The sequence below is a fragment of the Suncus etruscus genome, chromosome 10, assembly GCF_024139225.1.
Source record: "Suncus etruscus isolate mSunEtr1 chromosome 10, mSunEtr1.pri.cur, whole genome shotgun sequence".
NCBI lineage: Eukaryota > Metazoa > Chordata > Mammalia > Eulipotyphla > Soricidae > Suncus > Suncus etruscus.
In genome coordinates, this window is record NC_064857.1 from 66,404,773 (window position 1) to 66,418,563 (window position 13,791).

At 37.3% G+C, this 13,791-nt stretch overlaps 1 non-coding gene across 1 annotated transcript; it reads left to right on the forward strand.

Moving 5' to 3' along the window:
* Window positions 1-9,853: 9,853 nt before the first annotated feature.
* LOC126021163 (small nucleolar RNA SNORA51) lies at window positions 9,854-9,986 on the forward strand. The gene has a single exon (XR_007499771.1). It is a non-coding gene; the product is annotated as a small nucleolar RNA SNORA51 (small nucleolar RNA).
* Window positions 9,987-13,791: the final 3,805 nt, after the last annotated feature.

A 13,791-nucleotide genomic window follows, 5' to 3' on the forward strand; every position in this document is an offset into this window, starting at 1 on the left:
GATGGGACACTTTCATGTTTTTAAAAAAATCATTCTTTAAATAACCTTCTAAACATTAATTATAATTCATTTTCTAACATTTTTGTCATCTTGAAAATCTTTTTTTTTTTTTTTTTGGTTTTTGGTTTTTGGGCCACACCCAGCGGTGCTCAGGGGTTACTCCTGGCTATCTGCTCAGAAATAGCTCCTGGCAGGCACGGGGGACCATATGGGACACTGGGATTCGAACCAACCACCTTTGGTCCTGGATCGGCTGCTTGCAAGGCAAACACCGCTGTGCTATCTCTCCGGGCCCCATCTTGGAGATCTTTATATATAACTGTGGTTGCATTGAAAAGTAAAAGACTATTCATAAATTTGTTTATTTTAGGAACTTCAGTGAATATTTTTATGGCTTAGTTAAATTTGATGGCAAAGAAACAATCCTAGATAAATAATCATTACAGAGAAAGATGAGTCAAGATCTTCCAAGACCATTATTAATTCTCAAGCAATGACATTTAGCATGATAAATGGCAATAGATATAATATCCTTCAACATTCTTGTAAAGACATGTTCATGAACTTTGAAAATAAATACCAAAGTATATGTTCCACCTCACATAAATTTTTAATTATCTTTCTGTATACAGCTGTTCTGTAGGTTTCAGAAATAAAAGCAAAACTGACCTGAATCCCACAGATAAATAAACAGTTAACACCAAGAATTGTGTGAAAATAAATAGAAAATGCATTTGTTTTAGACACCTAATTTTCATCAAATTACAACTAAATATTAGCTTGATTCCAAAACTGCATTTTCTCTTTAGTTTAGAATTTTATGACATTAACAACAGCAAAGTAAACAAATAAAAACAAATTCAAACAATCCATCTTCAACACTCAGTGGTTGAGGTATCATGTAAATGAATAAAGAAAATTGAAAGAAAAAATAAATTGCTACTTGGAATTGGAAAAATACATTATAATGCTGCTTAGTATGCCAAGATTCTGACATATCAAAAGAAAAGATTATTTTCAATTTATAGAAGAATTTGGTTCTATGTTTATTTCTTATTTTATGAATGTAGACCATAACTTTATGTTCCTTGCATAAATGTTTTAGCTAAATAAACAGATAAGTGGTTAAATTATATTTATCAAGGTAACACAAAATTTAATATAATTATTACTGTTTATTTTCAAACATCAAGATTTAAGAATCTAAAAACCAGTGGGAGTCTGAAGTTTGTATGCTTACTTATGATAATTTCAATCTGAGGCACTCTCTTGTTATATTCAATATACTACCTGTTTCAATACAAAAGAATAAACACATTTTCACTAACTTTTTATAATGTATCTCTAGTTTTGTATGACTTTTTATAGAGCAAGAAAAATATCTTATTAAAGCATAAGAAAAATAAAGGACGATATTTATGCGATTAAATATAAAGTTATAATACTATTTCACAGACCTAAATGATTATGCCTAATTAATAATTAGGTACATTCAATATTTCATCAAAATATTATCAACTCATTATAATATTGTTTATACAAGGAAAAGTAGTAATAGTTATTGGTGCACCATTAAAAATAAAACTTTATTTTTAAACTACTTTCATTAATATATACATAAGAGGGAGAGAATGAATTTATTACTAGTGATCATGCTTAATTTTGTTCTTATATATGTCAAATGGGGAGCCAGAGCAATAGCACAATGGGGAGGACATTTGTTTTGCATGCAGCTGACTTGGGTTTGATCTCCTGCATTCCATATGGTCCTTCAAGCCTGCCAAGAGTGATTTCTTTTTTTTAATAATATATTTAAGCACCTTAATTACAGACATGATTGTAGTTATATAAATAACACCCCCCATTCACCAGTGCAACATCCCATCACCAATGCCTCCAATCTGAATACAGAGCCAGAAGTAACCCTTAAGCTATGCCAGGTGTAGTCCCCCCAAAAGAAACAAAAACAAAAAAAGCAAAACATATATCAAATAGTATGTTGTATAGTTACTCCTCTACAGCAATATTTTCAAATGTTTTCATTTCTTTTTAAATGTGGAATTCAAACTTGATAAAGCCCTAATCAAATAAACACTTCATTGTCTGATTAAAACAAAATCCAATTCTAATCTCAAAAGTCAGTCTGCTAAAGGAGCTTGAGAGAGAGGGTCAGGGTAAGGCACTTGATTTGAAACACTGCCATGACTGGCCCTGGTTCCTTCCTGGACCCTGCATATGGTCCTACACTAGAACTTAGAGCCAGGAGCAAGCCCTGAGCACCCCCAGGTGTGGCTCAAAAGCAAACCAAACAAATCAGCACATTTAACACTGGAAATATAAATACTGGACATAAAGGATCTAGATTGTGCCCAGTTCCTCAAATGTAATTGACTTGCCCCAATATGGAACAGGAAGCATTTGCTCACCTTCTCCACATAGTGCTACCTGCTCTTTTTCCCAGGACATCACAAATCAACCACAGGCTATTCAGATACAGAGAAATTGAGAATAGGCCCACACAAAATATTTTATGTTATCTAACAAGGTTAAACTCTCAAGTCTAGAGAAGCAGCTATGACCTGATTCCTCTCTCTCTCTCTCTCTTTCTCTCTCTCTTTCTTTTCCTCTCTCTGTTTCTTCCCCCTCCCTCCAGACTTAAATTGTGCTCTTCAGAAATCTTTACCTTACTGTCTTCATAGAGGAAGTTAGCAGCTGGCTGGGTGAGTCTGAAGAGTTCCTTGCATTACTCTGAAATATAAAGCCTCTGACAGACACTCCCTTTCCTTTTGTGATGACCATGGTACTTTTAAATGTCATTACGTGGAATTATGCCCAGGCCTTTGAGAGAGCAAATCAAAGGAAAGGTCTAAGACTAAGTTACACACCAATCAAATCAGTCAAAATTCTACTGTTTTAGCATGAAATTTTAGTTCAGTTTTTAGTAGCAGCCCATAATATTTTTGTGTAGTAAGTGTGGGTAGTCATACATTGTGGTGCAACTGGTATTGTCACATGTGGAGAGGCATGTTTTTCAAACTGCACTACCAATTTTTGCCAGCATTGTTCATGGTATTCATCACCAATTCCAAAATATCAGAATTAGACATGCAGGACCTTCCAGGATGCTTGTTTTCAAAGTGTGCAAACTGAAGATTCATGGATCAGCTCAGTGCCTTTTTGGAGGAAATGGGTGATGACCCAATGAGGACAACAAGTAATGCTCAGGATCTCAAAGAGAGGGTGCTCTCTGGGATGGATGGAGAAGAAGCTGAATCAGAAATCTAGGGTCCTTGTAAACCTAATGTATTATCACTAGGAATTTTGGCCACTCTTCCTATGTTTAATTGCCCGTCTTAATGCTCCAGTGAATTGCCCCATAATTGAAATTTTCCAACATTATGTTAGAACACATTGAACACAAGAAAAGAGTATTACTTCAATCAGAAGAGGTATTGTTAGTTATAGGAGCACAGAAAACTAAGCTAGTAGCAACCTGAGAAACAAATTGCAATGAATGAAAAGATTGCACAGTGATGTGCATACAATACCACATATTTTAGCTTACATTTAATGATTAAATATTAAACAATGAGCTCTGTAAGACATGTGCCTCTATAAGGAACATCAGAAGAAGACTACAAGGAATGATGGTGGAAAACAGTATACAAAAGACACCAGGTTCTTTCAGGAAAGCGAATGTGAAGACAGACTTTAAAAGCAAAGTAGAACTCAACTGGGGTAAAATTCAGATACAAGAAACACCATTAAACTCTTCTAAGATTGGAAATATATATTGACTTGTGCTACTACTTCCCACAATTACTGTATTTTTGCTCTATAAGATGCATCTGACCATAAGATGCACAAAGTTCGTTGTTGTTGTTGTTGTTGTTTGCTTTTTGGGCCACACCCAGTGGAGATCAGGGGTTATTCCTGATTCTGCACTCAGAAATCGCTCCTGGCTTGAAGGACCAAAAGGGAGGCCGAGATCAAACCCGTGTCCATCTTGGATCAGCCACAGGCAAAGCAAACACCCTATCACTATACTACGACTCTAGCTACTATTTATTTTTTAATAATATCTTTATTTAAGCACCGTAATTATAAACATGATTAGTTTGTTTTCAGTCATAAAAGAACACCCCCTTCATCGGTGCAACTTTCCCACCACCAATGCCCCTCCTCTAACTCCTCCCCCACTCCCTGCCTGTATTCAAGCCAGACATTCTACTTTCTCACTCATTAACATATTCATGATAGTTGTCAGTGTACTTATTTCTCTAACTGCATTCACCACTCTCTGTGCTGTGAAGCACATAGATTTTAGATGAGGAAAACAAGAAAAAAATTGAAAAGCAAATGGTGTAAATATTTAATAAATGGTCTAAATATTTAATAAACTATAACAGAATAATATTTTCACCATATTAAGTGAACAGCCAATGTGACATTAAGAATCATTATGACTGCCGTTAAAAATGGAGAGAGTTTGAGTACTTTTCTAGTTTTCTGGGAACGCCAAGCTCCAAACAGCATTCACTCCATAAGATGCACAGACAATTTCCCCCATCTTTTGAGGGGAAAATGTTTCTTATGGTATGAAAAATACAGTACACCTCAACAAAGTGATTTCAAACAAGACAGGTGAGAGTTTCCCAGTTCCTAAGAAAGGGGAAGTAAAAGATGAGAAGAGAAGAAGAATAGGAGGAGGAGAAAAAAAGAAGAGGAGGAGGATAATAAGAAAAAGAAGAGGAGAAAAAGACAAAGAGAAAGAAGAGGGGAAGACTGCTGACACACTTGTCTCATTTTGACTCCAACAGTTGTATCAGAGGGAATCTTGGAATTCTTGAAGGATAAAAATACTATCGGTACCAGCTTAGTAATGCTACTCATTGTTGTTTCTTAAACAAATCACTTAATTTCTCTGTGTCTCATTTTCTCCTCCAATCAAAAAAAAACTTTTTATCCCTTATTATATTTATACTTTCATTTTAAAATATCCTAATGTATATGTCAGAATCTGCATCATGGTGTTTGGTGCAGGATATAATTTTCATTTCCCTTATCTACTCCACTTTAACTTTGTCCTTATTGTGTTGTCTATTCCTTTGGTTGTACTGGATTCTTTCTGCCATATTGATATATTATTCATCTCCCTTTACCTGCTGGAATGAGTTCTCACTGCTACTATATTTTGAAGCAACAATAGCCTGTTTGTGGGGATTTTTAACAGAGGGATAGAAAGTAGTTTCGGGGAAAATGGGTAGATGGGAGGAATGAGTTATAATTTAGAGTTGTATAGTCAGGTCAACTTACTGGCAAATGTAGTGGTTGTTACTGGGCTGACTTACTGGTTCTTAATTTGCTGAGATTTTCCAGGTTTAAGAACTAAAATCTCCATATTTTAAAAAATCTTTAAGGGATGTCAGAAACTCATTTTCTCGCTACTGGGAGTGGTAGATGAGCCATGGTGGAGCTAGAAAATTGGAAAATGTGCTCTTCAACAGAACCTGGTCAGGGGCTGGAGAGACAGCATGAAGGTAGCATAATTGCCTTGCATGAAGAAGGACCGTGGTTCAAATCGCAGCATCCCATATGGTCCCCTGAGCCTTCCAGAAGTGATTTCTGAGTGTAGAGCCAGGAGGAACCCCTTAGCACTGCCAAGTGTAACCAAAAAACAAACAACAAAAAATAGATCATGGTCAATAAATCCTCATCTCTTAAGACACAAGGATTGTTCCAGACATCCTATTTAGATCCTCATATGCTTATTGATGCCTGAAATCATCATGGCATAGTGAGATGGAAGGTTGAAAAAAAAACCAGACAAATCAAATGAAAGAATATACATAACAAGATCCCCTTGTCAAAGAGATCAGGCTAAGCAATATTGTATTTTTAAAGATTCTTAAATACGGGCCCGGAGAGATAGCACAGCGGTGTTTGCCTTGCAAGCAGCCGATCCAGGACCAAAGGTGGTTGGTTCAAATCCCGGTGTCCCATATGGTCCCCCGTGCCTGCCAGGAGCTATTTCTGAGCAGACAGCCAGGAGTAACCCCTGAGCACCGCCGGGTGTAACCCAAAACCAAAAAAAAAAAAAAAAAAAAAAGATTCTTAAATACTTATAAGACTTGATTAGAGAAATTATCACCACCACTTAGCTCTAGGACCTCCATTGAGGGTAAGGGGTAATATTGTGTCTGTCAAAAGGTAATGAGGGATCATGTCAGAGATTCTAGCATTCTGAGTTGTTTGAGTTGTTAAGATGTAGGCATACAGTGGATGTCTCTTTTGGTATCCTACTTGCATTTCAAAATTTTACTAATCAAGCAAAATATTTTTTCAAAGGATTAATGTACATTGTGAAAATGGATAATTAATCTATTTCTGAGAGATTGTTGGATCTTCAGAGCCCAGGTACTCATGCATGAACATCAACTCTCTGCCACTGAGTCACACCCCACATGCCTTCACCCCTTCTGATAAAAAATGTTTTGATGAAGATTGTATTGGGTCCTAAACTGAGTATAAGTAAGGAAAGAACTAAGTCAAGAAGAGGATGATAAATAGAACTAAGGATGGCCCACTGTGCTGTACCATAGCATGGAATATGAGGTCCACATAACAGTACTTTTCACAAAGGGGGGAAGTTAGAGCAGAGAAGAAACCACTATGACAGTGATAGTTGGAAATGATGTCTCTATACAAAAACTGGACTGAAAGGAGGGAAAATGATGTGCATGATACCCCTTTAGCAACAATATTGCTCACCATAGTGTCTAAAAGGAAAAAAGAGATAAAGAGGAAGAAGAGGAATAGTAGAAGAGGAAGAAGGAAAAAGGAGAGAGAGAAGAAAAAGAAGTAGAAGATGATGATGAAGAAGAAAAGAGATGATGAAGAAGAGTCTGTAATAGAAGCAGGCAGAGGGAGAAGGACAAGAAGAAAACTGGGGACATTAGTGGTGGGAAATGTGTACTGATAAAGCCCTGGTAAATTATATGACTGAGACTCAGTCCTGACCAACTTTGTAACTGTATACCATACAGTGGTACAATTTTTAAAATTAATTTTAAAATAATAACTTTTACAAATGTACCTATGTATTCACCAACTCAAGAGTTATTTTATTCCTTAGTGTATGTTTTTATTCCATTTGGTATACTTTGGACTGAAAAGATGCCTTATAATACTTCTTATAGTATCAATCTGCCTGTAATGAAAGCTTTGTATATCTGAAAATAGCTTTACCTCACTGCTGTTTTATAAAATCTTTTTTAGTAGGACTTATCATTTTAGGTGAAAATTTTTATTTTTTAATTATTTCAAGATGGCTCTCCACTGTTTTCTCACTTATGATTAAAACACAAAAAAAATCATAAAACCCACCTTATTTTATCTTATTCTTATCTCTTTGTATATAATAGGCACTTGCCTTTAATCTATAGAAACATTTTATATTTCTTCATATTCTCTTCTCTTTTTTGACAAATCAATGAAAATTAATGTTTCTGTTATTTACACAAAAAGTAAGCTCCTCTAACTGCCTCAAATTTGACTAGATTAACTAGGGATAACCATCTCCCCCAAAAGGCCAATCACTCCTAAGAAAGTGACATGCAATGACTCCAGCCATTGGTATTGGTCATCCATCCTGGATGGTCATTTTCCATGTCTTTCTCAAGTAGTTTCTCACAGTGGTGATCACGCCAGCATCTTAATACACAGAAGCCGGGAGTAGCATCTCACCTCTTTCCCCAGAGTAATGACGGGATCCTCCTACCCAACGAATCTTCCCACCCATCCCCACTCTGACCTGTTCTGGCCTCAGAGTTTCCCACCATGCACTTGTGAAGTGACAGACAGTGAAGTGGAAGCCAGGCATACCATCACATCATGAAACCCAACTGGTATTTCCATGTAGAAGTTGTTTCTAAAAAACAATGGTTTCGGGGTTGGTTTTAATGCCTAGCCCTAAATGCAGCCTCCACCCTGCCCAAGAATCTGCTTGTCAATGTGGCCACCTTGCTTGGGGAGGCTTCCCTGTGACTCAGAAGGAGCAATGTCCCTAGAGAAGCTTGTATGCATTGAGTTTTCACACCAAGTTTAAATATATAATCTGACTAAGATGTTCATTATGAGGTTCATTCAGTTTATACATGAATCAGAGCAGGAGACAATTTTCCCATCTCTCCTCTTGAAAATGCCAATGGTTTTTGTGTAAACTTGCAAACATACTTCAGGCTCTGTGCCATTTACCAACAGGTCTCAAAAATAGCCTAGTTTATCATAACTGAGCTAAAGACTGGAGTGACTTGACATGCTTAAGGCACAATTGGACTACACTTTGTCATTAACCTTTTATGGCCTAGTTTCTTTCAACCCTACCTTGTGTAAGTAAACAGGCTATGCATATGGAATTAAAACATACTTTAATGAAATATTTTCAGATGCTCACCTAGACCCCAAGCTACTTGGCCCATTTCCCTGTACTGATCTCCTTTCCTCCCCTACATCTTTTACATTCTAGTTTGCTCTGGCTTGGAATTTTCCAGAAACATATCTGTTGGTTTAGTAATCTCTTCTGGCTTCTCTCTATGGTTCCCTGAACTAAGAAAGAAGCTTCATATAGAAATGAAACTCCAGAGTTAGTTCATTCTTGTCACCCTGCCAGCCTCCACCCTTCTGATCGAGCAATGGAAAAGCACATCTGCAACACCCAGATACTCCCTACTATTAACAAGCTAAGTTTCCTGAGATAAGTTTGCCCCCAGAGAAGTGGAAGGGCATAGGGAAAGATAGGTTGGGATCAATTGCTCAGTAACACATTTGCTAGAAGAATCTGCCATGAAGGGGCGTGCAATCAAGTATCACTCTCTATCATCCATTATTTTGCCCACATGACAGCTGGATAACCAACACAGTTTCCGAACTGACACAGGAGAAACCACAAGCCTAGTTCTTCTGACTGAATGATTCCAAAGTGTAGCCAATGTTCACCAGAATGAGTGAATCCTCTGTAAGAATTTAAAAAGACATCACTTCATAATTCCTTTTCCATTTTGTTTAATTTTGCCTCTTTCCCGGGAAGAAGAATTACTGACTGCTAATCCCAAATCAAATTCTTACTGATCACTTCCAGAGGAATTTAAAAGCAATTTAAGAGGCCAGAGTGATAGCATAGCAGTAGGGTGTTTGCCTTGCACATGGCCGACATGGGACGAACCCGGTGTTCCATCCCGACACCCCATATGGTCCCCCGAGCCTTCCAGGAGCGATTTCTGAGCACAGAGCCAGGAGTAACCCCTGAGCAATGCAGAATGTAGCAAAAAAAAATTAAAAGATAATAAATAAAAGCAATTCAATAGTAATAGAGGCTCCCTGGGCTGGAGCAATAGCACAGCGGGGAGAGCATTTGCCTTACAGGTGGTCAAGTCAGGTTCAATCCCCAGAACCCCATACGGCTTTCTAATCCTGCCAGAAGCGAATTCTGAGTGCAAAGCAAGGAGTAACCCCTGAGTGCCACTGGGGGTGACCTCCCACAAAAAAAAAAAAAAGAAAAAAGAAAAGAAAGGAAATAGAAACTCCTACATAATCACTGAACCTGAATTTTTATTGGCAGTTGCAATCCACTTTGTGAGATAGAAGGCCATGGTTAACATAGAACATGGATAAATATTCCCATAAAAGTCCTGTCTAGAAAGCCTTCTAGAGTTCAGGCCAGTGTGGGGTGGGGAGGAAGGACACTTGGGATATTGGTCATGGGAATGTTGCACTGGTGAAGGATTTATATATATATATATATATATATATATACAGATATATGTATATGTATATCAAAAAAAAGAAAAGATAAGGCTTCCCAATTCTTACCACAGGCTGTGTTCTTTACACTGACTGTATAGAAAGAGGAGGTACAGTATATGCACCCCATATATACCTCAACACAGGCCCTTTGCCTGGTCTGTATTGTGAATTTGGGGACAAAAAAATTCCTCTCCTTTGCATCTTGACTGCAGGAAGAACTGACTAGATGAACTCAATAAATTTTAATTCAAGCCCCTTTCTATGATCCATGTACTGAGAGGGTAAAGCACTTTCAAATAGTGAAATTGCCTAGAGGTATAAGCCAATGGTGACACACACTGGGTAGTCCTTCCCGAATTACTGAGCGTCAACCATAATTAAAGCTCTCCTCACCATTGTTTGCTTCTCCACACTAGCTCACACATCCCTCCCACTCATGGATTTGCAACAATTTGTTTAGTGACATATGTCGAAAAAGGATATTCAGCCATGGAAAATGACCCATCATTTCAAACCTTCCTTGTCCTAGAATGATAATTTACTTTTCCATGGGGTTTTATCAGTTCCTGAGTTATTATTATACTCTTAACTACACCCACAGCTCCCAAAATGTATCACCTATAGAATGTCTACTCAATGCTTCTCTTTGAGACCAAGAGAATATAAGATATTGTTATATGTTCCTTTACTCTCCCACAGTATTCATGGACAAACATGCATCCTCACCCTTGGGTAATCATCTTGCCTTAATCAAATTAAGTTATAAATTCACATTTGGGGAATTAGAGGCTTTACACCATCATATGACTCAACTTTGATATTTTATATAAAGACTATCTGAAGTATATTGTACTGTTATCCTCAAATGAATCACTAGTCATGTCACTCCTTCAGAGGAATAATATAAAGTGAGTTAAAAAAATCACACATAAGTGGAGCTGGAGCAATAATTGTACATGGGTAGAGCATACACTCAGACAACTGGGTTGGATTTTATCCCTAGCATCCTATATGGTCCTCTAGTGATTCTTGAGTACAAGGCTGGAAGTAAACACTGAGTAATACTGGGTATAACCAAAAAAAAATCCCATAAAATTGGAAAATATAACTAATTGGTTTATATTGGACTAAGTCACTCAGTTCCAATTATAGGGTCCAATACAAATAGCTCTATAAGGGAAAATTTATTTTCCCACATAGCTTTGGAGTTCCGGCTGCCAATCTGATGAAGTTTTATTGTGCTAATTATCTAACTATATAAAAAACTTTTTATCATTATTTATAAGTTAAAAAAAAGTAACCAAATTCAATACATGAGTGCCATTATTATAGAATCATATATTGTATACAGTGGAGACAGACACTATAGGACAGAAGCAAACATCTTCATCATATTCACCATCAATATTCAAGTGTTTGATTCTTTTTTCAATCTTTACAAATGTCTTTTAGTTATTAGAATCATCTAGAATAAAATGTGGTGCTGGAGAGATAGCACAGTGGTAGGGCATTTGCCTTGCAAGTAGCTGACATGGGACCAATGGTGGTTCGAATTCCAGGATCCCATATGGCTCTCTGTGCCTGCCAGGAGCAATTTCTGAGCAGAGCCAGGAGTAATTCCTGAGCACCAGTGAGTGTGGCCCAAAAACACAGAAAGAAAATGAGTGTCATAATGGACAGAAAAGCAAGAGCACAGATACATTTTGTGTTGAAAATAGAGTCTAAAGTAGACCTCACAAAGGATAAATCATTTGATCTTGATCTTGCGAAATAAAAATGAGAAGCATCCTAGGAATAGAGAACATCATAAGTAAAAGCCCATGGGAAGATATGCAGGTAATGTGTTCAGGGAAGAATTATTAAACACCTAATCTGAGATACTGAAAAGCTATACAATTGGGATCTGCTTCTGGAATGATAATTATGATAGCAAGAGAAATAGTGAATTCAGCAGTGAGAGAGTGCATGAGAAGAGAGAAGTAACAGGTTCTACTCTGGATATACAATATTATATTTTTAAAATGTGGGATGCTCAAATAACTCCCCATTTTAGAATTCTTATAATTTCTGTTTCTTTGTGCCAGTTTTGTTTTGGAGTCACACCTCGTGGTTCTCTAGAGTTAATCTTGGCTCTGCACTCAGAAATATGGTCCTTGGGGACCATATGGGATGCAGGGGATTGAACTGGGTCAGGCACATACAAGACAAATGCCCTACCTGCTGTGTTATCACTCTAGTCTCATTAATTTCCGTTTCTGATATAAAAGAGTAGTTGTGATATAATTCTTAGGGCAGGGAGAGACAACTATACATAGGTGGTGAAAAAAAACATTTATAAGATCTCCAAAGAGCCTAAATAGAGCAAAAACCCCTGAGAAAATGTAGCAGTTAAGTGTAACATTAATAAAAAAAATTCAGGCTACTAAGACTTAAATGTCCGAGCAACTCTCTGTGATGATAAAGCAAGTATTTGTAAAAGAGCCAAGTAGTAAGTTTTAGTGATATTTCTGATATATCAGATGAAAATTCAAGGGTTGGGCAGACAAAATAAATGGTTGCGTTTTTAAGATGAACAGGAAAAAAATTAATATGTGAAATGGTGAACATAAAGTCAAGGTTAGACACAGCAAAGTGAAAAAGAGGACACAGTTTCCCAAAGTAGAGATTGTTTCAGGACCATGGACATCAGTACATGGCACTCCCATTCCCCAACTCTCCTAGATTTAGAGAGCAGTGTAAGCTATTGTGTGTAAGATATAAAAATAGCTAAATAAGTATAGACTTATATAACACTACCTCTTACCCTGTTTCTCCCCAAATGTAAAATAATCTCCTGTTTCACTTTCTCCCTTTTTGTTTTTCTTTTCTTTCTTTTTCTTCTTTTCTTTTTTCTTCTTGTTCATTTTGTTTTGTTTTGTTTTAGTTTTTGTTTTTTGATTTGATTTGTTTTTGCTTCTTTTTGGTCACTCCAGGCGGCACTCAGAGGATGCTCCTGGCTCTATGCTCAGAGATCGCCCCTGGTGGGCACAGAGGACCATGTGGAATGCCGGGATTTGAGACACAGTCCTTCTGCAGGAAGGACAGATGCCTTGTCTTCATGCTATCTTTCCTGGACCCACTTTGTTCCTTTAATTAAGTCTTTTATTTAATTTTTTTTAAAAAATAAACTTTTTTTAGGTATGTGTGAGCATATATATTTTTAGTTTTGGGCGTGTAACTGTTTCTTCTCTATCCACCCCCAAATCCACCAACAATATAATGTAGCACCACTTCACCCTGCAAAGACATATTAAACAAAGGTGAAATTTTTGGTGTAAAAACAAGCTCTTACCTACTAGGGATAAGAATTCATACTTTTTTTTACAACACAGGGCATCTCCCACCCTGAACGTATGTCATGTGGGACCAACTTAAGACTCCAGGGAACTAGACACCGACCGTTCAGCCTTGACTCCTGGATCCCAGACATAGAAATGATAGAGTTCTCCACAACATCTCCAGGAACCAAATCCCCTCTATGGCATTTATTAATGCTGCTCTGATGCCAACATGCTCCAGGTCTAAATTTATAACCTGACAACGAGGAAATGGGAACAAATTGATCTAAAGCAAGTTGTCCTTCCTCATCAGCCAAAGATAAGACAAAATCAGAAAATATGTCACCCTTTGACCTGAGCAAAAGCCAAGATCGCTATATACAGATGACTGGTTGTTACAACCAGAACTCAACAGTATGCATCCCGGGACCAACAACAACAACAACAACAACAACAGCAATGAAAAGCTCTAGCCTAGCTTTTGGTCTGCGATCTGTTCAACAAACAAGATCTCCAACTCCAGAGGTCTGACTGAGACAACAGCAAGTGAACGGGTGTTCCAGAAACAAAACATAACGAAAGACTTTATCCCAGGCTCCATCTTAGGAGCAACATAATGACCAAGACCACCAATTACAGAAAATGAATTAAAAAAGCACTGAAGAAGCAG